Raw genomic sequence first — 22,996 nt, 5'->3', positions numbered from 1 at the left:
ACAAAAATCAGGGACAACACAGTATGCTGTGACAATCTATGAAGTGTACAGCTCAGCAGGTGACAGGCAAAGCACAGCGCATTGCACCATATGTATCACTAAGCATTCAGGTAAGCATTAATGTCAGTGAATAAGATTATTTTGGTAGAGGTTTTCATGTTTCTCTCTCCCTCTGACCTCTCAAAGGACATGTTTCGTTCTCACACCGCCACAGTTTTGTTTGTTTTTTCATTCAGAGACTTGTCGCAATTCCATCTGTAATTCCCTTCCTGTGCCCTTCAGGGACTCCTCACCCTCCTTTTGGCAGCAGGTAACCCAGTTTAGTGGTCCTGAATCTCATGTGAGTTCATTATTACATTTAAAACATAAGGCTGAACTTGTGTGTCTTTCATATTGTAAAAGCTGCTGGAGTGAAACCAGGCCAAGTGAGTGTGTACAGGCTGTACGGTGTTCACACTGTCAGTATATTTTTCAAGTGGTTCATCTTATGGAGCCAAAGTGATTATTTTTCATAGATTCTATGAAGGTTACCTAACTGGCAGCTAAATAAAAGACACTTGTATCTTCTTCGGAAACAAAACACAAAAAAAGTCGTGCAAGGGTATTTTTGTGTTACTGCAAAAACACAAAACTGAGACTCTAATGCTGATAATAACAGGCACATTGTGCTGTCATCTTTATAACACACTCATCTTCATTTCTCATGGGCCTTCAGCCAGCGCTTGTACAGCATACAAGCTCAGGCACGCTAGATCAAAGGGCAAACAGGAATTGATTTGGATGCGTCTTTGCTGCCTGAAAATAAAAGACCTTGTAATGAAGCGTGTTTACAGCCAGAGCCCTACGCAAATGTCCCCTAGGAACCATGTAATGTATAGAGAAGGGAGGAGAGAGGTGTGTGTGTGTGTGTGTGTGTGTGTGTGTGTGTGTGTGTGTGTGTGTGTGTGTGTAGATTTGCTTGCCAGATGCTTGAATCTGGCAAGCAAATCTAAAGTTTCCACATAGCCTACTTCAGAGTCAACTCACAAAGAGGAGGCATCTGCTGAAGACAATACTGTCAGGAGCATCCTAGAGCAAGAACAGTACAACTCTCTGAGAATTTGTAGAGACAACTTCTTGTTAGGGATAGGGCAGGGGTCGGCAACCCGCGGCTCTGGAGCCGCATGCGGCTCTTTAGCCCCTCGGTTGCGGCTCCCTCAGTCTACATCCACACTAATACGTTTTCGTTTAAAGACAAGTTTTCTCCGTCCACACGGTGCTTCAGCATAATTTTCGAGAACGCCTGTAAACGAATATCACGTGACTATTCACGTACACTGGGCATGCAGGTGGGGCCGGTGTAAACAGGAAGTAAATTGGTTGCTCAAAGCCGCTCGTGACTTCAGACGGCCGCTTTCTGATAACCCTGATCACTGATCGCTCCAATAACAGCTGCTTCCTCCGCAAGCATCCTATTACGTCGCTGTCAAGCACCTTTCCCTGCAGGTGGCTAATCATGATTTGCAGACCCCCGCCCTTTAATTCTGCGTCGATGTATTCATTTGCTTTCACTGCCAACGATGCTGATTTACCTGTTTGATATGTGGCGAGAAATGTAATGTAGACAGCAGGGACGTGCAGTCAGGGCAGACAAGTGAGGCAGAGCCTCCCCTGTCATCATGAAAAGTAAAAAACAAATAATGATGAAATTAAATATAAATTAATATTTCTCTACTGATCTGTGCTATAAATGGAATTTCTGTAATCCAATCATTTCAAGCATTTTTATAATTAAAGTCGCTGAATTAGCGCATGTCCTGTTCAAACGGTGAGGCAGTGACGAGCTGTTCCTCACCTCAGATTGTGAATCCCTCACTAACTGGGTTGAGCGCGTGCTTTTTGTTGTCTCATTGTTTGTCACCACTGTAATATCTGTAGACACTTTTATTATATGTACTTTCTTTACATAGAATAGGTAATGTATTTCACGTATGTGTAGAACATATTTAGTGTTGCTGATCTGACATTAAACCGCAGTGAAAAAGCACAGAGGGGCAAACACTACTCTGCCTCAATGAAGAGGGCGTGAGAGCCCCTGTGTCGGGTTCATGCTTGTTCTGTCGTTGCTCTTCTTCTACACTTTTCTTCTTCTTATATTTTGCTTTGACCACAAAAATGTAAGATTCTATATCCAAGCTTAAAAATGTCACATAAAACAAGGAAATATGAACAAATCAACAGCAATTCAACAGGTAAAGTGGCCGATCGACCCGGTCACGGCTGTTTTCTGTCCTGGCCCCACAGTGGTGGAATGAACTTCCCACTGACGTCAGGACAGCAGAGTCGCTGCCCATCTTTCGGCGCAGGCTGAAAACCCACCTCTTCAGGAAGTGCTACCCTGAGCCTTCCACTTAGCACTTATTGTATTCATACTAGCTTGTTGCACTTATTGTATTCGTATTACTAATAGCACTAACTGTTTTTCTTGTTTCTGCACTGTACTTTGGCTCTGAGTTATGCTCTGCTTCATGCTCTTAGATGCTTGTTTGGAAAAGGAAATGTACTTATGACTTCTGGTGACTAGTAGTTCTTTTGATTACCAATGTTGAATGCACTTATTGTAAGTCACTTTGGATAAAAGCGTCTGCTAAATGACTGTAATGTAATGTAATGTAAAGTAACCTTTTATGTGTTTGTTGATCTCTTTATACATCCGTGGTTGTTACACAGATTATCGTGGAATCTCCTGATTTTCACGGGTGGTGCCCGCGAGCGCTCCGCTTCTAAAATGCTCCCGGTGGGGCAGGTTGGTGGGGCAGATCGCGGCGCACACGCTCCCGGTGGAATCAAATATGTACCTTACCTATGTGTGTGTAAAGAATGCTGATATGAAAAACAACCAGTAGTCAATGTGAAAGCTGCTAATTGAATGGTGATTAAAGCTACTCTATTGGGTTCATATATTTGTAAATCTGACTTATGTAGTGTCAGTGCCTCGCCAGCCATGAACCTCACCGCACATCAAGAACAAGCACACAGCATATGTTGAAAAGTATCACACTGGAGATGAGCGAATAAGAGCGATTTCTCAACTGCTGCAGCAAACTGAGCAAGTTTTTTTCTCCTCTTCATAAGAGTTTGATTTTGTTATAACAGGTGAAATAGCAACGTCAAGAATTGTCTTTATTCTTGTTTTATAATTTCATAAATACAACAAACTATAGTTTTTGTATATATAATATAACTATAAAACGTTATAAGATGTAATATCAAATAGCTTTTGCGTCTCCAGATTAAATTTATTTGGTGGAAAATAGGGAAAAATGGCTCTTTGGATAGTCAAGGTTGCCGACCCCTGGGGTAGGGGTAGGGGAGTAAAGGGACTATGTTATGACGGCGGTCAGTGGGGCCCATCACTTGGACACTGATCTGTTTTAATCCTGCTAGTCTCAATGACTGATGTTGGCCGATCTGTTCACCGGTCTGTCTAGGACCTTGATCATAACCACGACACCGTATCTCAAAGAACTGATTTCCATGAAATTAGTAGTAGATGTTCATTGTTTCTACAGCATGAGTGTAATAATGACTTTGGTGACCCCCTGACTTTTCTACCACCTGCACCATCAGGCAAAGACTTTTGCTTCTCATTCATCACACCATTTATTTATTTTTATTGTACCAAAACCACGATCATCAAATCATATGTGTCAAGCACAGATATTGTAGACAATACATTTGAAAACTGTGAAATTTTTTTGTTGAATGTTAAAAAATGTACCATGAAGCCAGATTTTGCAACAATTTCCAATTAACAGCGAATCACTTTCTGACCACCTGAATTAAATATGCTATCCAGCCTGCACGTCAGTGGGTTAAAACATCTTTATTGCCACAGCAGCCTTGGCTAACCACTGAGTGTCTCCTTGCCTGCTTGCCCCTCTGAGAAAAACTACAAACTAGGGAATTTTACCAGCGGTTGTCTGCCTCGGCCCTGACAGCATCATGGCCAATTAGGCGGGCTGATAATGTGACTTACTTGACCATGCATTGGTGCTCTAAGGAGCAAGGCTGGACTCTGTGGTGCAAAAGAGGAATAAAAAGGGGCTAATTGACCATAAATCCTTACAAAACCAACGCACTGTATGTTGCCTGAAACATACAGAGGTAAATGGACAGAGAGCTACCAGCAGACACACAGAGTAACCTGGTAGATGTAAAAGCATGCTGTGGCTAAAGCGCTACATCTAGTCAAAGGTTTTCATCTGGAAGGTAAGTGTCTGCTGGGAATCTACATAGCTCCCTAAATAGCTAAACTCAAGTCAAACTAATCCCCATAAGCATTTGCAAAGACTGGCATTATCTGAAACCCCACACACTGCATATATCCAAGCTGTTAGCCCTGGTCCCCTGGACCCTGCCTTCGATCGGTAGATGCACAGCCTGGCTGAGAATAGGCTATTGACTGAAATTAGTTATAGACCCATTTACTTAATGAGCTTGGTCAACATCTATGTCGGAGGGGCCTAGGAACTAGAGGATAGTATTTACACTCATTGGCCAACCACATGCGTTTGGCCTCACCCAAAAAAGAGCTCACTCTATTTTCTTTTAAGTCTTTGAAAATGTAATTTGAAAGTTTTGCAGAAACAGTAGATCAAAGCTGTAATCAAATACAGAAAAGTAACTTAAATCAGGACTCAACTTCTGAGTACTTTGTGTGAAATAATGATGCTTGGACAAGATCTTAAAGTCCCGAACCCTTACACACCATATAATCACTTAAAAGACTGCCAGGACTCAGTACATTGGCTTTAATGTGTATTCATTCAGACATAGCTGTCTGCATGTTGTGTAGAAAGAAAAGTGGTTTCTGGTTCTAATTTGTCCAACTCCACGTCATCCCAGAACCTCATCTGTACACAAAGACTTGATAGCTTGTAGCATTGTGCTAATTTGCTGTTCATATAAGCAGACTCAAGAAATCCTCAAATGACGAAGACAAACCTTCTCAGGTCCTTGAACTAGACTTGCTTTTTTGTGTTTCTCTACTTTTCTTTTTTACTTGTATCCTGCACCAACGCAGCAGCTTGTGTTACTTTGCCATAGTGTTATTGTTGGTGTGAAAGCTGCGTTAGGGGGTTTACAGTACACTAGAAAGGAGTTACAGACACAGCTCACAAAAATAACAAGTCCACTATGGGGTCAGATTAGTCTCAATAATTGCAAATGCACACATAAAGACTCACAAATGCAAACAGAAAGATTCACAAATGCGCACAGAACAATTCACAAATATATTTGATTTACAAATGCACACAGAAGGATTTACAAATACATTCCAATGCACACATAAATAAATTACAATTTATATAAATGTAAAAAAAAAAAAAAAAAATCACAAATATATTTCTGCATTTGTATGTATTTGTGTGTGGATTTTTCTATTTGTTTGTGGATTTGTATGTATTTGTTTGTGGATCGCACTGCATTTGTTTGTGGGGTTTTTGAGACTCCCCTGACGTGGCTGGATTTGCAAATTCGTTTTTTTCAACATGGACCTATCTGTAGCCAATCAGATGTCAGCCTCATTTTCAACCAAACACATGAGCGCAGCTCCCCCCTCCCCTCCCCACGAGGCTGCCAGCGTGCTGTGTTCACACCAAATATCGCGTCATTCACGCCGCCGGTCTCGCAGGGGACCATTTGTGTTCATTTGTGTTCATTCGCGTGAATCGCTAGACGCGCCGGAGAGGGGGCTTGGATTATCGTCCTGGAAGCCATTCAACTGTCCGCCATCAACCATGGACAAAATAACCTATATTTCTGCATAGTACTTGTTGTGGAAGTCCCAGACATCCCGGGAAACTGAACGCCGTCATGTCTGGGTTCATAACATAGTCCGGAGGAGCTCGGTGAATTTTATCGAGCTGTATTCACTGTCTAGCAAGCCACCAGTCGGCTGGTTTACTACAGCTGTATGAACCCCAAATAAACAGATTTGGCTGTGATTTAACTGCAATAAACAGACAAATAGGGATGCCGAAATAACTACGTAATGATTTGTAAAATGTCTGAATTAATGTTTTGTTTCTCTCCGCAAGATGACAAGGAAATAACTTTTAAAATGCTTGTTTTCTCAATGGAGCTTGGATCAATCGGTGCAAGGCTATGCTAACAATGCTAGCAGCCTTCATCAACACTCAAAATAACGTCATCTCGGCTTAAATTCAGTAGCGTCTTTTTCATTGTTTGTACCATATGGTTTACACACACACATTTATACACATAGTTTGGTCCAGTCTCTATTAAAATTAGGTATCGTAGAGCTCTGGGTGAACATAGACGGCTACAGTATTTATTTCCTGATTCAACAACGGCAGAACATCAGTGATGACAGGAGGAACATCTCAACGCTGATAGGCTATCGCGCCGCAGCGTCATGCAAATTTGCGTTACTCCGGTCTCATTGCGTCTGTGCATAGACTTTGTATGTAATCTTGTCGCGCAATCATTCGCGGCGCGGTTGATGTGAACACAGCTGGCAGCCTCGTGGGGAGGGGAGGGAGGAGCTGCGCTCATGTGATTGGTTGAAAATGAGGCTGACATCTTCAGGGGAGTCTTAAAAAACCCACACACAAATGTAAAGCGATCCACAAACAAATGCATACAAATCCACAAACAAATAGAAAAATCCACACACAAATACATACAAATGCAGAAATATATTTGTAATTTTTTTTCCATTAATATAAATCTGAATTTATTTATGTGTGCATCGAAATGTGTTTGTGAATCATTCTGTGCGCATTTGTGAATCTTTCTGTGTGCATTTGCAATTATTGAGACTGATCTGCCCCCATAGTCCACTGCAGGACACTATCTGCAGGGGCTGGCAGGTATTGGTGAGACATAGTTATGAGGGCTAATGACTGCAGAAGAAGAACAAAATACAGAATTCATTCTTATCATTCAGCTGTAAGCGAAATAACTGCTTAAAATATCTTTCAGTGCACTGAAATGACACCTGAAAACAAGTATGAAAGCAGGGTGAGGAAAAGGTGAGAAAGAAAAGTGAGAGACACAATGGGGGACTAGGTGCTAAATGGTGTGAATAATTGAGTTGGAGGTGGTAACTTAATGAGGTGAGCAAGACAGTGATCACGAAGAAGGCCAAGACTCCCAGTGTGGCCCTCCCAGCATGACTGGCTAACAATGCTTGGCTCATGCTAATAATGAGACACTTCACGCGTGCAATGAGCATGAAACAAACATGGAAAGGAAAGACTTTCTCAAGTTACTACGAAGCGAAGATTATAAAGGTGTAGAAAGGATTGCTGTTGTAGTAGAAGTAACAGTCGTAGTAGTATTCTATGCATCTCTATGCCTGCACTTATATAACACTACTCTTCAAACCTACTGAAACTTGAGTAAAACATTTCAAGCATGGAAGACCATGTCAAAGAGAACTAGAAAATGCATTTCCTGCTGAAAATGCATTGGAATGCTGAAAGCTGAAAGCTGAAATGAATTGCAAAAACATTGCTGAAAATACAGAAATGAGAGACTACCTGTCTGAAAAATGTTGAAGCCCGAAAGCATTTAAACTGCACTGCTGAAAACCTTTCTAGTTGAAACGTCTAACTATGGTGTCTGTATCTGAAAATATGAGAAAGAAGAAGGCTTTGAAAGTTGAAGAAGTTTAACAGGATTTGAAGATTTTCTCCATAGATATCTCATTCAAAACAAATTGCAAAAAGCTTAAGAATATAAATAGTTTAAAGATTACAAATATGAAAAGTCATATCACCCTCTCCTGAAAGAGCTGAACATTTTTATATTCGAACGGTTTCTGTGGCTTAAAAAATGTCAGCAGTAGTGATATTTGTAGTAGTAGTAGTAGAAGTTGTAGTTGTAGTAGAAGTATTGTTTAAAGTAGAAGTATTAGTAGCAGAGATATTTACAGTCGTTGTAGAAGTTGTAGTTGTAGTAGAAGTATTATTAGTAGTAGAAGTATTGGTAATTAGAAGAAGTAGTAGAAGTAGTCGTAGTAATAGCTGTAGCAGTGGTTGTTGTATTTAATATAACAGTAGTAGTAGTGGGAAGAAGTAGTAGTAGCAGTAATAGTAATGGCAGTATTTAAAGTAGCAGTAATAGCAGTAGTAGTAGTACTAGTAGCATTCGTACTAATAGCTGTAGTATTATTAGTACTGGTAGTAGCATGAATAGCAGCGGTAGTAGTAGTAGTAGTAGCAGTTGTAGTATAAGTAATAGTAGTACTGGTAGTATTAGCAGTAGTGGTAGTAATAATAGCAGTAGTAGTAGTGGTAATAGTCGCAACAGCAAAAGTTGTAGTAGAAGTATTAGTAGTATTAGTAGCATCAGCAGTAGTAGTAATACTAGAAACATTAGCAGCAGTAGTAGTAGTTGTCGCAGTATTAGTAAGAGCATTAATTATTTCAACAAAAAAGCCTCATTTTGAGCTTAATGTTTACATACAGTTAATCCATGGGACTTTTATTTTGAAAGGGTGGGGCTGGGTGGGTTAGACAGGAGGAGAGGAGACTGAATCATAATGTTAGATAAACACAAACAGGTTATTAAATGACAGGCTTCATCAAAAGCATTTCAGTTGGAATTCATTCGGTGGGGCTTGTACTTTAAAATGGTGTATGTGTGTGTGTGTGTGTGTGTGTGTGTGTGTGTGGGGGGGGGGGTCCTCTAAAAGTCTCTAATACCTGAATGACTGTATAAGAGAGACACACAGAGAGATAGAGTGAGGCTTGTGTCTGTGAGTCTGTGTGTTTATAAACATCAGTAATTAGCTCAAGCACGAACACCTGTGAGCCTGCCGCCTTTTCATGAGAAAAAAACTGGAAAACACCTGTCAAACAAAACCACAAAACTCCCATAACCATAGCCCCTATTGCTCCGATATTAAGACTGAAGTGCAAGGATGACTTGAAGAACAGATCCTGCGAATATTGGATCTGTAGTGTAAAAAAAAGTGGCTTCAATGGCAATTTAGAAATGGGGTACGGTTGTCTGTGCAAGACTTTTTTGAAGTACGTTTTAACATTGGGGTCTATGGAGGAGAAAGTTGGTTTTCCTCTCAAGTAAAGGCTTTTGAGCCAAATGTGTAAACCTGTGGGATTCCACAGTCATATGTCTACGACAAGGACAAGATTAGCTACGTTTCCATCCAAAAATTATGCATGTAGAGTGAAAATTGAGGAGTCAGTCGCAAAAGACAAATATTTTTTTCACAGGAATCTCAAGCGCCTCTTCACTGTAGCGGTGACATCACGCACTCTAAGCTGCGCAATACACACCCATTATAAAAGCAGAAAAGGACTGAAAAACACATAAAAGCAAAATTGCTGCAGTTCAAAAAGTGTAAAAGATATCAAAATGATTATAACATACAATCATTGATCGGGTTTTCTCAACATTTGAAAGTTTAAATGGTGTCTGTAGCTGAAAGTATGAGGAAGTAGAAGGATCTGAAAGTTGAAAAAGTTTAAGAGGATTTGAAAAGTTTCTCCATAGACATCCCATTAAAAAAATAAGTTGCTAAAAGCTTAATAATTCCAAAAAGTTTAAAGATTAGAAATATGAAGAGACATAGCAGGGGTGTCCTTAAAAAGCTGAACATTTACATAGTTTAACGGTTTCTGTAGCTGAAAAAATGTGGAAGTTATTAAGAGCCAAAATACGTACGGAAGAAATAGTTGAATAAAGATTCGAAGAACAATACTTGGAATGCTGAATCAGCATTCCAACAATAAAGATTAGGATAACAATACATGGAATGCTGAATCAGCATTCCAACAATAAAGATTTGAAGAACAATACTTAGAATGCTGAATCAGCATTCCAACAATGAGGGTATCACATTAGAAGATAAATGTTTTGTTTAACATATTCCACAGCCTGATATCCATGGAGGTCATAGCCTTGTAGTTAGCCTACAGTAGCTGCCGTATAGAATGGGTATTGTCTAATGACAATTTCTTCATTCTAGGTATTACATTTCACAAACTGGATTTGAAGATGACTGTGTTACGAAGATGACAACAAAGGGCACCTGCTATTCTCTGTAGAGTCTCAGTGTGTGTTATTGCTGTGAAAACTGTGTCAGATACAGCATTTATTTTGAGCGTTTTGTTATTGAAATTGTGATAGTATTAATCAACTAGTACTAATCAAAATATAACATGTAACTTTATTTATTGTTGAAGTCCTATTGACATCAAGATCTGTTTTTCACCCAGAACAAAAAAAATCCATGACAAAACAACAAACAATGACAACAATCATAAAAAAAAATTGTATCATGGATTTCAAGACAAGTTCAACTCTACTATTAAAGCTGCAAGCAGCATTGATCGGGCCCTCGCAACGTCACACAAGTCGAGGGTACTGGCAGGACTCTGGTTGATGCGGCAATGCATTTCTGTGACCATCATACACTGCATGCACAAGTTAGATGATATTTCCTGCGTCGACCAGCAGCATAGCAAGACCATGTTGCCAGGTCTTAAGCCTCAAATGTTTTGAGTGTACCTCGGATACAATCATAAATGTAAGCCTGTTAAGATCATTAAGAAAATGAACGTGTGAATGTGCTTCAGTATTTGTAACATAACAGACTGTCAGGTTACTGGGATGGAGTTCAACTCCCTGCAGTGTCCTACTGATTGTATTTGGACTTACATGAAAGTTAACAGAACAGCAGTGTCATTTGTTTTTACTTGAACACTTTAATTTGACACTGTTTTCATTTTAAGCTCTTCTGTAACTTTAGATTGTAGTGTGAAGCATTCATTGTAACATTTAACCTGATTCTCATGTAGAAGCTCTGACAGATCATTTATACTAATGCCCACTGACATGGTTTGAAAAACACTGTTGATTAACTTTTGTTCTCCAAGCATCTTAGTTTGCACATATTTAGATCAGAGAAGTCTTTTTCTCATGGTGTGCCCACAAACCCTGTTTGGGCCGCTGTTATTATAGAATTCTGTTTACGTCCGTGGTTGCCAGTAGGTGGCGCTATGACTATGAGTTAATATTGGCATGCAGAAGTCCTAAAATCACGACAGCAATCAAGCATGTCAAGTTTGGGGCAGTTTTGACAAAGTAAGGTTGAGTTACAAAAGCTTGATGGATGATGGCGAATCATGTAAAATTGCCGCGACACCAAGTCCATGTTATCCGATGAAACATCAAGCTTTTAGTAACTTTGAATTGTTAAGGTCTTTAGGTTGTTCTGACCAAATTCTAAGCTGATCGGATTATTTCCCTAGGAGGAGTTCGTAGTGCAGCACCTGGAAAAGGAAATAAAACCACAAGAAATTCATACAAAATTCAAATTGTCTGACTTCCGGTTGGGTTTAGAGCATGGACCCCTAAGACTTTTTTTTAAGTCTACATGTGATACACCTGCTTACTTAATTTCATACATCTAGGTGAAACGTACTGCGAGGGCTGCATCGTCGAAATATTGTAGGGGGCGCTATCGAGCCGAGTTGCCACTCTGAAGCATTAAAATCACATCAGATAACTACATTCAGGATTTTAAATGTGTGTGACAAGTTTGATTTTGTTTTGAGTATTTTTAGCCCCTCAAAAACACCTTTGTTTTTCATGGCGAGGAATGCATCGCCACGGCAACGGCATTTCACGAAACAACAAGCTTTGAGCAACTTTTAATCACAAAGGTCTTTAGATTGTTCTGACCAAATTCTAAGTTGATCTGATTAGTTCCCTGGGAGGAGTTCGTTAAAGTAGAGCGCCTGGAAATTGAAAAAACGACACTAGAAATTCAGACTAAATTCAAAATGGCTGACTTCCGGTTGGGTTTAGGGCATGGCCCCAAGAGACTTTTATTTAAGTCCACATGTGATACATGTGTCTACCAAATTTTGTTAATCTAGGTGAAACGTACTGCGAGGGCTGCTTCGTCGAAATTTTGTAGGGGGCGCTATTGAGCCGATTTAACACTCTGATTGAATAAAATCATATTATAGAACTACATTTTGGCCTTGTGATCTGTGTGTCAAATTTGCTTGTGTTTCGAGCTTTTTTAACCTCTCCAAATGACCATCGTTTTTCACGGCGAAGACTGCGTTACCACGGCAACGGCGTTCGACGAAACATCAAAAGCTTAGAGAACTGGCATTATGAACTTCTTACATTTGTGTGGAACAAATTTGATGTTGATCTGATTTTCCAACTAAGAGAAACAAGCCAAAGTATAAAGACTTTAACTTACTGTTGCCAGTAGGTGGCGCTATGACTATGATTCAAAATTGGCTTGCAGATGTCTTCAGGCCTGGAGTTTAATCAAACGTGAAATCTGGTAAAGATCTGATGATGCGGAGTCGAGTTACATCAGTTTATTCGTTCATGGCGAAGGATCGAAATTCGCAGAGCCGCCACGTCGCCACGCTTCGACAACTTCCTACAATTTTCACAATGAAGCATTATCAAGGTCTTAAGGCTTTTGTGACAAAATTTGAGAGGGATCCGATAAATCTGTGAGCAGTAGGGTGTCAAAGTACACAACCTATGACTTCGGGGACAATCGGGTTTAATCTCTAGGAGGAGTTTGTTAAAGTACGGCGCCTTGAAACGGTCCAAAAACGTCATAAAATTCAAAATGGCCGACTTCCTGTTTGGTTTAGGATATACCTCCTTTTAACTTTTTTGTACGTCCCATCACGTTCCACATACCTACCAAATTTCATACAGCTAGGTGAAACCCAAAGTTGGGGCTACTCTGTAGGGGGCGCTATCGAGCCAAAATGTCATGCCGCAGCTGGACACCCCAATAATACTGGAATTTTCACCACGATTGAATTTTGTGCCAAATTTCAAAAGATTCCCAGTATCCCAAGCACCTCCTTTTTGCGATGAAACTGGTACGATAATAATAATAATAATAATAATAATAATAATAATAATAATAATAATAATAATAAAAAACATTAGAATAACAATAGGTCCTCCGCTCCGACTACGTCGGTGCTCGGGCTCTAAAAATGGCGTAAAACCAGTGTAAGGCTTAACGGCATTAGAAAACAGCTCAATATTAACTATAATGTCTAATTACTGGCATGCAGGGCCCCTCTCCAACTCTGAATCATTAAAGGTTTCCCTCACGCAGAGTTGCACCTGGTCTGCATTCACGTTCATTTCATTCGTAGCAAATGAGCTAAGACGTGCAATAATAAGGGTATGGTCCTTTAAATTTCTCAGCAGACTGCACCAAAGAAGAGCGGGAGGAAGGAGATTGAGGGCTTGTGCTGTATTCAGTGAAATATCTCTCTGGCTGACAAAGACACTTAGTTGACATTAATGGCTAATTGGCTGCTTAGGCTCTGCGGCTGCAAATGTTTAAGTCCAAAAGTGGTGAGGTCCAGAGAGGCGCAGAAATAGAGACATATTCTTTTTAATTAAAATACACAGAAAAAAAAACAATAACCAGCAGACAGCAACACGGTCTGCATTAGTGTGTGTGACAGAAGTCAAGTGCTTCATTGAAATTTCCAGTGAACAAAACAATAGCTGAGAACAATAGGAGTTTGCGTGTGTGTGTGGGCTCGTACAGTTGTGGTCAAAAGTTTACATACACTTGTAAAGAACATAATGTCATGGCTCTCTTGAGTTTCCCCGTTATTTCTACAACTCTGATTTTTCTCTGATAGAGTGATTGGAACAGATACTTCTTTGTCACAAAAAACATTCATGAAGTTTGGTTCTTTCATGACTTTATTATGGGTTAACAGAAAAAGTGATCAAATCTGCTGGGTCAAAAATATACATACAGCAGTGCTAATATTTGGTTACATGTCCCCATTTTCACTTCAATTAGGCGCTTTTGGTAGCCATCCACAAGCTTCTGGCAAGCTTCTCGTTGAATCTTTGACCACTCCTCTTGACAGAATTGGTGCAGTTCAGTTAAACTTGATGGCTTTCTGACATGGACTTGTTTCTTCAGCATTGTCCACATGTTCTCAATGGGATTTAAGTCAGGACTTTGGGAAGGCCATTCTAAAACCCTAATTCTAGCCTGATTTAGCCATTCCATTACCACTTTTGATGTGTGTTTGGGGTCATTGTCCTGTTGGAACACCCAACTGCGTCCAAGACCCAACCTTTGGGCTGATGATTTTAGGTTATCTTGAAGAATTTGAAGGTAATCCTCCTTCTTCATTATCCCATTTACTCTCTGTAAAGCACCAGTTCCATTGGCAGCAAAACAGCCCCACAGCATAATACTACCACCACCGTGCTTGACGGTAGGCATGGTGTTCTTGGGGTTAAAGGCCTCACCTTTTCTCCTCCAAACATATTGCTGGACATTGTGGCCAAACAGCTCGATTTTTGTTTCGTCTGACCACAGAACTTTCCTCCAGAAGGTCTTATCTTTGTCCATGTGATCAGCAGCAAACTTCAGTCAAGCCTTAAGGTGCCGCTTTTGGAGCAAGGGCTTCCTTCTTGCACGGCAGCCTCTCAGTCCATGGAGATGCAAAACACGCTTGACTGTGGACACTGACACCTGTGTTCCAGCAGCTTCTAATTCTTGGCAGATCTGCTTTTTGGAGGTTCTCGGTTGACTCTTCACCCTTCTGACCAATTTTCTCTCAGCAGCAGGTGATAGCTTGCGTTTTCTTCCTGATCGTGGCAGTGACAAAACAGTGCCATGCACTTTATACTTACAAACAATTGTTTGCACTGTTGCTCTTGGGACCTGCAGCTGCTTTGAAATGGCTCCAAGTGACTTTCCTGACTTGTTCAAGTCAATGATTCGCTTTTTCAGATACATGCTGAGCTCCTTTGACTTTCCCATTGTAGCGTTTGTGGGCGTTTGTATCCAATGAGCCCTATTTAAATGGCCTCAGAGAAGTCACCAGCTGTAGTCACTCATAATCACTCACAAGAAGTTAAGAGGACATGCTATGAAGCTCATTTCATTGACACAACTTCCTAAGTCATCAAAATTGCTAATTCATGTTGCTGTATGTATATTTTTGACCCAGCAGATTTTGTCACTTTTTCTGTTAACCCATAATAAAGTCATGAAAGAACCAAACTTCATGAATATTTTTTGTGACAAAGAAGTATCTGTTCCAATCACTCTATCAGAGAAAAATCAGAGTTGTAGAAATAACTGGAAACTCAAGAGAGCCATGACATTATGTTCTTTACAAGTGTATGTAAACTTTTGACCACAACTGTATATGTCTTTTTCTGCACTGGATCGGAGCATGTCTACACTTTGGAAAAAAAAAAAATAGATACAAATTGAGATTTAACCTTAGAAACTGATGACAGGAAAAAAAAAGTGAACGTTGCATCAGGACCCTTTGAAAGAGGAGCTAAAAGTCTTGTCAACTTCTGTCATCCTTGTCATCGTCAATTTGCTTGTGAGCAGCACTAACCAGAGGTGGCATCTGAGTCCATGACGGGCTTCTTTTTATGACAAACTACTGTACAAGATCCAACGACAGACTGTGTTTATTAATGTCAACCACTGCTTTTCAGATCCCAAACACTTGTTCATCTTGCTGTGTGAGATGAACACCTCTTGAATCAAAATCAGAACGTTTCATTTTGACAAATGCAATTCGTTCCTTTATTCATATTTTTTTTAAAGCTTCATTAATCTGAACGTTTAACTGACTAATGCACAGAAAATTACCACCTAGAACTACAGCTTCCCTCAGCTTGATGGAGCATTTTGCTCACTGTTTTGGTTTCCAATGCACAAACTCTCCAGCCACAGCAGGAAACTGTTCTATGAGACAGACCCACTGGACACTACCTGCTCAGCACTGTGTGAATGACTGACAAAGATAGCTACTAGCTGGTGAACATAGTGGAGCATTCAGCGGATATTTCTTCTTAATAATTGGTGGAGACCACACAAGAAGTCAAGGAGACTGAACATTGGACTTCCATCCAAGTCCAAGTAGCATTCTAAACAAATGCTAACGCTGCTCCATACTTGCAGACATGTAAATAGCCAACTGTTAGTTAACATGTTACAGTATGTCACTGTTGTCTTTTTAGCTTGTTCTGCTGCTACCGAGAAGCCAAAAAGCAGCAACTTTTAAAACAGCTCACAGATATACAATTGGAGTTTTTCTTTAAAAGGATTTCCTAAAAAATCTAGGCACTATAGTTTGACAAACATTATTGGCATTGCGTAAAAAGATAGATTATGCTTTGATACACAATACTTATAAGTGGATACATTAATATACAGCCAGCGACTGGCTGCTTACTATTCAACTCAACACATTCACTTATACAACATAGAAAAAACGTATTACCTGTTGTGAAGACATCATCACAGGACATGCAAGAGAAACAAATGGAGAAAAGGAATAAGCAGACAATTTACTTTTGTAAAAACATGTACACATTCTGCAGAAATGCTGCCTGAGTTCGGACAGGGGGAGATTCATTTGATATCATTTCAACTAATTGTCAACAGCACATTGGGAAAAAAAATTCTGACAGAAGAATTGGTGGGCTCATTTTGGAGGAAAGTGACTGAAAATTATTCCAATACACACGACTTGTAAACACAAAGAAAAAATAGGCAAAAGACTGTAGTGTGTTCAAGTATTTAGAGCAGTGTCAGCCAGCCCAAATGTGTGCATACCAGGAGTATCTAAAGAGATGATGTGCTCTAAGAACAACCTGCCACTCTAATTTCTGGAATTTACACTTCAAGGAAATAAGAATGTGATAATAGTTGATATCTACTGTTTTAAATGTCATAACAGGATATAGTGGAAATATATTGATTCTTGAAATCATACTCCCAAAAATATGTTTGCTAATGAAACAAAACGGATATAAAAAGAGATAGTTGATATTTATCAGCCCATTTTTACCTATAGTAATAAAATAATGCTTTAAAAAAGGAATTTATTACATCAATGATAGAGCACAAAAAAAATCTAAAATGTTGTATGTAAAACAGTAAACCTTTTTCTAGGAAGGACATTGTTGGCCTAACATAAATCCCAAATGACATTGATGATCCCATGACTTTTCCTCTGGTTCCAACATCAAATCAAATGTGTCCAATTTGTTTACCTGTAAAACTAAAGGCATCTCTATCAGCCTCAGCTGCACTTAGTGTTTAGTGTTAACTGGCAAATCTTAGCAAGCTAACTCAGATGGCGGCCATGTTTAACACTATACCTGCTGTGAGAGCATGTTAGCATGCCGATTGATCATCGCAATAGCTTTGTTTTTGTCTTCTTCTTAAAGCTCAGTGTAGATGAGAGTTTGTGTTTCTTTCCTGTGGAGTTCCTCATTCTGGCTGGGATATGTTTGGGTGGGAGAGGCCAACGTAGATGGCCCATGATGTTAGAAGTATTCCCTTAGCAGTGACATGTCTGCGTGTCTAATGCAATGGTTATAGATGGTTTCTTTATGTACTGACATTCTTAGCTGCCTCACTATTGTAGTCAACGCTAAATCCAAAATGTTCCCACACACCTGACTAAAAAGATGAGGGTGCATCCTTAAAGGTTACCTCCACATGCCATCTCCGTACTGTATTCTTGCCTCTTAGCTTCTGTGCCTCCGTTTCCCTCTCTCCAGTGACGCCTACAGTAACGTTGGTGACTCGTCATTGGTATACTGACAGTTGGCTGGATAGCTGCGCCCGGGGATGCACACAACCAAACAATTACTGTTTCCTTTTAAATATGAAAAACTGTAGCTCTCATGTGCAAACCGGGCCATGGTTTGTGCAGTGAACAGTTTGATTTTTGTTCATCGCTAATACATACAGAGACTCCTTCCATTTTAGTTAGATTTATGTTAAACGTCAGTAATGGTGTTACATTAATGCATCAACTATCACAAAAAGAAAAAATTTTAAAGACAAGTATGTTTCAGAAGATTGGCAGCCCTGCTGGCCTCCTTACTGTTTTTTTTTTTAAATCTGCTGGATGGTCCAAAACAGGGGGATAATTATCTTCACATACACTAACTGCACTATAAGTTTAACCCATAGCGGGCCCTTTTTCTATCAGAGGCATAAGTAAATGATTGCATATGGGCTTGACAGGAAGAAGTGGTTGACTTTGGGGCATCAGAACTGCAGCTGATAAAAAGGACATGGTCTCTGTGATAGGCAGCCGTCAGCCCATAGCTCGCTCTCTGCTGTCCTGAAATATGTAGGCGATGTGGAAGCCTTCCTCTGACTTCAGATGAGCTTCTCTTTCTTCTTCTCCTCCCTATCATCAGTGATTATTCAGAAGGTAGAACAAGCTACAATACTACGAGGTCAGGCAGACAAGAGCAACAGTGTAAAGAAAATGATATTGACAGTGAGGTAATATACAATGCTCATTGCACATCAGAATCCAAAGTCTTGGAAAGTCATTCAAACCATGCCAGCAATCAATTTGGGAGCATGGGTGTGCTCAGAAAATTGTATCCTGTGATCTATATTTTATACATATATAAAATGCAGTGTCTTTATTGCAAAGGATAGCATTATGACCTTAGGATGGCCATAGTGAAAGTTCATGGAAGAGAGGGTTCATCCTAGGGCTCAACACAAAATCAGGCATGCTTTTTCAGTTACATTTATTAAAGAAAGTTGATTTATTAAAAAAGTATTATTTACTCATTTAGTCGGACGAATCACTTAATTCAAAGAGAGGATTTTGTTCGAGGATTTTCTTTTTTAGGGTGACGATGTCATAAAATATGATGACCGACATTAAAAGCTTCATTGGAAAACTTCAATGGAAGCTTTGAATATAAATAAAGACATTTGGTGCTGCCTGTTTCATTCTCTATGGAGCATACATATGCAAATTATACTTTAATGCAGTCGTTCTACATTTGACCTGAATTTGGCACTTGAGGAAAGGCCAAGGTGTCACAAAAACTTTATGAGTCATCCTCAAGGGATCATGCCCATCCAAAACAAATATGAAGGCAATCTGTTCTTTAGTTGCCAGGAGATCTGACTCTGGACTAAAACTGCTCTGGAGACTGCCCTCAGCAGATAATCGACAGCAGCGTCCATTTGTTCAAGTTTTCCTGACAAGAGACCTCTTGTGGTCATGTGATTAATGAAAGCCATCGCTCAGAAGCAAAGGAGGAAGTGGTGTGATGTTGTTGTAGCCGGTGTTGTGCAAGTTCACACTTCACAAGAAATAGCTCAGACTTCTCACAGATTCACACAGATTGAAATTAACTAGTTGACGTTCACAGCTCACAATTTTGAAGAAAGTTCACAGTCCCAAAATATGAACTAGTTAATGATAATTTCTTACATTCTTTTCTTCTTTTAAAGTGGTCAGATGCCATGGAGTTTAATTAGTCTCAAAACCTCTGCACATAAAAACCGTGCACGTGATACAAGAACAGTATTTGTGAGCGGAAAGGCGTCTTATCCAGGGAGCATTTCTGCTCTGCGCGCAAATGTGGGCCCGAGAGGGAACGGCTCAACACTGGCTCGCTCATCAAGTTAACTCCTGAGACTTTAGAGGCGGGGATAGAATAGACGGTGGCTGATGTCTCTGCTTCTTGTGATTGCTCTAGTCATGCAGTGTGCCGTAAATGTCGAATAGCAAAGTGCTGTAAATCCTCAGGTGCCGTAAAACACAATGTGTTGGCGACATTCAAAGTTTCATTCATTAGTTGCGAACAAATAAATTCAGTTCACCATTCACCAAAAACATAAGCGCATAATGAACTTGCTGCGCAACACTACTGATAGCTGGTTTGAATAATATTGTCTATTATCAGTAAGAATCTAAAGCCTCATTGGAGCAAATGAGCTTAGATAAATGTAGGGTAAAGGAAGGACAGCGTGATAGTGGAGGATGTGGTGTTTTTTTTGTACTTTCTGGAGGCGGGGGGGTTGGAAAAGAAAAAAAAATCCTATCCATCCAGAATGGGGAGGAGAAGCCTCTACAGAGAGACAGCGAGAGAGGTGAGGCACAGGGAGCAGGTAATTAATGGTATTCAGGCCAGTCTAGGTGGGAGATAAGCCGAGTCCCTGTTATTGCACACTTTCCCCAGGCCTTCCCATTACCTGGACCAACATAATGACTTTCTGAGCACCTCAACACAGGGCTTAGCTACCATACAGCCTTCATCCCCTTTCTCTTCCAGCCTCTCTCTCTTTCTCTCTCTCTTGGGTGTCGGGGAAATGGATGAGAAACATGAAAAGCAAAATGGCCACCATCATCACTGTGGAGAATTTCAATGCTCTCTGGTTGTGCTAATTATTTCCATGTCATGTTTGTCCCCTCTCATAAAGGATGTAATAATTATTTTTAAATTGGGTATTAACAGCAACTAGGGGATTTGTCTTTTTTTAGGTCCGTTTTCATGTCGGACTACAAACAAAATATGAGAGATTATTTTTTAAAGGATTCTCTCCTGACTAAGTAGAGTGCAGATTTTGGCATATCAGGATATGTATTTGCAACATGAACACCACTGCTGGGTATGCCTGTTGGAATCCCCAAATAGCATGGAAGACTATGACCTATTAAAGCAGTTGAAGTTGACTCTCTGCAGACACATTTGAAAAAGAAGTGTAAACAGGGAAAAGGTGTACGGCATGCTGAGCGTGTTTGTGTTTGTGTGCCTGAGATTCTTTAAGTGTCCTTGGATTCAGAATTTTTATCCAAAATATTATGGACATTTATTAGGATAAACCCCTTGAGATAACCCAACGGTTTTAGAACCAGCTCCCACTGACTGCTGCTGTACAATTTGATATTTATGGTGCTGTACTGAAACACAGCAGAGGAGACCCATAGACAGACAGACAGAACACATCACTTAGGCCCTGTCTACACATGTACAGGCATTATTTTACACAGATATTTCCCTCGACATTTTGGTCTTTCATTCACACACAAACACGGATATTAACGTGTAGATTTTTAAAAGCTCAAGTTACTTTGTACCTGTGTGGAGTGTTTGGGAAACAATGACATCTTAATATAACTTAATTTTCATTTCAACAACAGCCAGATGATCTTGAGCTTGGTCGATAGTAATGACTTGTTTATCATGTCTTTTGCATGAGGAAACTCGTTCCCCACTTTGTCAGAGTCTTCATGGTTCCTGAAAGGCCCCTGAGGTGTCTGAATATTTCATATAACAAGACTCACAATCAATGATTTCTTGGGCTTTCATCTCCTAATATAGTAAAGTGACGCAACACAGCAACTCCATTTCGTTGTCCGTCATATGAGTCAAATTTATCGTTGGCGTAGCCTTTATCGCCACCTACTGACCTGGCAAGCGTTTGCCGTTAGTCTGGTTTCTTAGGATGCTTGCTTTTTCTGGTTGTAAAGAGAGAGAAAGCTATAAGCTTATTCATATCATTCATAAATTCAACAAATATTTAGCGCTCTGCTATGACTACGTTGTAATGCGAGTGCTCTGATTAATACATGTATTCTTTTGAAACAGCTAGCTTTATGTTGTTGTTATGTAGTTATTTAGACTCTCTGATGCTATTGTATGGTTATATCATGTTATTTTATGCCCCTAGAATTTTTAACAGCCCCTTCATTGTAGACAAAAAAGTGCTCTGTAACCCTACTAAATACACATATATCAGTAATACAGGCCTATGTCTGTTTCAATGCATATGCCCGGCCTGATCAGATGAAGGAAAAGATGATTCATGAAGGAAAAGATGATTCTCAATATGCCTTAGCCTGTACATATTGCAACCAATGGGAATGTCTTCTTCATACATAAAACAGTGAGGAAGGACACCTCACAACAAATCCACAAAGACTGTCATAAACTACTTTAAGAGGACGGGATTTGTTTCTGAATATCTGATAAATATCTGCATTATCTAGTTTTGGTAATATCAGCTGTGAAATCATAGATAATAGATAATATCCTTAGGCTGTAATTGAATGTATTTATCACTGAATCAATACAGGGCTTGGAATTAAATTGAGAATAAAGCTAGAGACCCAGATGTTTGAATTCCTTCACTTTCTCGACTGTTGTGAAATGAATGGACCAATTATTGTTCTCAAGAATACAATTTTCTATCTGTTTGTCATCTTGTTGAAGGATCTTTACAAAGGGTGTTTGTTCGATAAATGGATTGTGAGAAGCACATGAATGGCTGCCAAAGGGCACTGTAATGCAGGATTATGGGTCTCCTCTGTCTAATTGTATTAAAGCCCCATACGATCATCATGTGATTATCAATATCATATTATATTCAAGCTGCCGCTGTCTTCCTTCCATTTCTCGCTATCTTACCTCGAGGGCGCACAGAAACACTGTTTACACACCTTTTAAATTGTGAAATGGTGTTTACACAGCTCCCTCTGAGCGCTTACACATTAACACCTTTAGTGTCCCCTCTAACCGTTTCTCTTGCAAACACTAGGACTGCTCCTGTTCTACTTTACAGGAACAGCATATCCTCACTGAAACCATGGTACCCTGTGAACCTCCAACCTCCACCACCTTGTGCTGGGCATAAATTAAGACAAAACACAAGTTTGACCTTCACACTGAAGCTGGAACACAATCACATGGTTCTGTGATGCTGAGAGAAAACACTGTCTGAAAAGTGCTGCATTAAATGATAATCTGTAAAATGAATCAGATATCCGGTTTCACTGGACATTTCCATTAACACCGCCATGTAATGCATTATACCTTCCACTTGTACTTTACCTGTATAACTGCAACCAAATGCATCTATTTAGGCTTCATTTAGTAACTGTGGCTGACTGCATCCAGTGATTGAGTCTTGAAGCTGCTGCTGATGTGCAGTGAAGACGAGGTGCATGTACTGCTACACTGTATTCACTAGCAAACAATGGTAAAGAGACTTGTTCCTCTTTTTGAATTATTGCTCATGTAAAGGTCCTTTTAAAGGCACAGACAATGATAATGATAGGAAAAATAATGTGGACTTTATTAATTCTGTAAAGGGATTTTTTTTTATGTAATCACTGTCAGA

The 22,996-nt window shown here is 39.8% G+C and overlaps 1 protein-coding gene across 2 annotated transcripts in view; it reads right to left on the bottom strand.

Annotated features, from left to right (window-relative positions):
* LOC137874016 (receptor-type tyrosine-protein phosphatase gamma-like) overlaps positions 1-22,996 on the bottom strand; it is a 598,619-nt gene that overhangs the window by 325,447 nt on the left and 250,176 nt on the right. The gene's annotated exons all lie outside the window — the stretch shown is intronic.

Source organism: Cebidichthys violaceus, unplaced genomic scaffold (assembly GCF_023349555.1).
Source record: "Cebidichthys violaceus isolate CVI_PGR_0920_01 unplaced genomic scaffold, fCebVio1.0.p SCAF_17, whole genome shotgun sequence".
Lineage (NCBI taxonomy): Eukaryota > Metazoa > Chordata > Actinopteri > Perciformes > Stichaeidae > Cebidichthys > Cebidichthys violaceus.
Note: the sequence above shows the minus strand (reverse complement) of the source record. Positions and strands in the feature narration are given on the sequence as shown.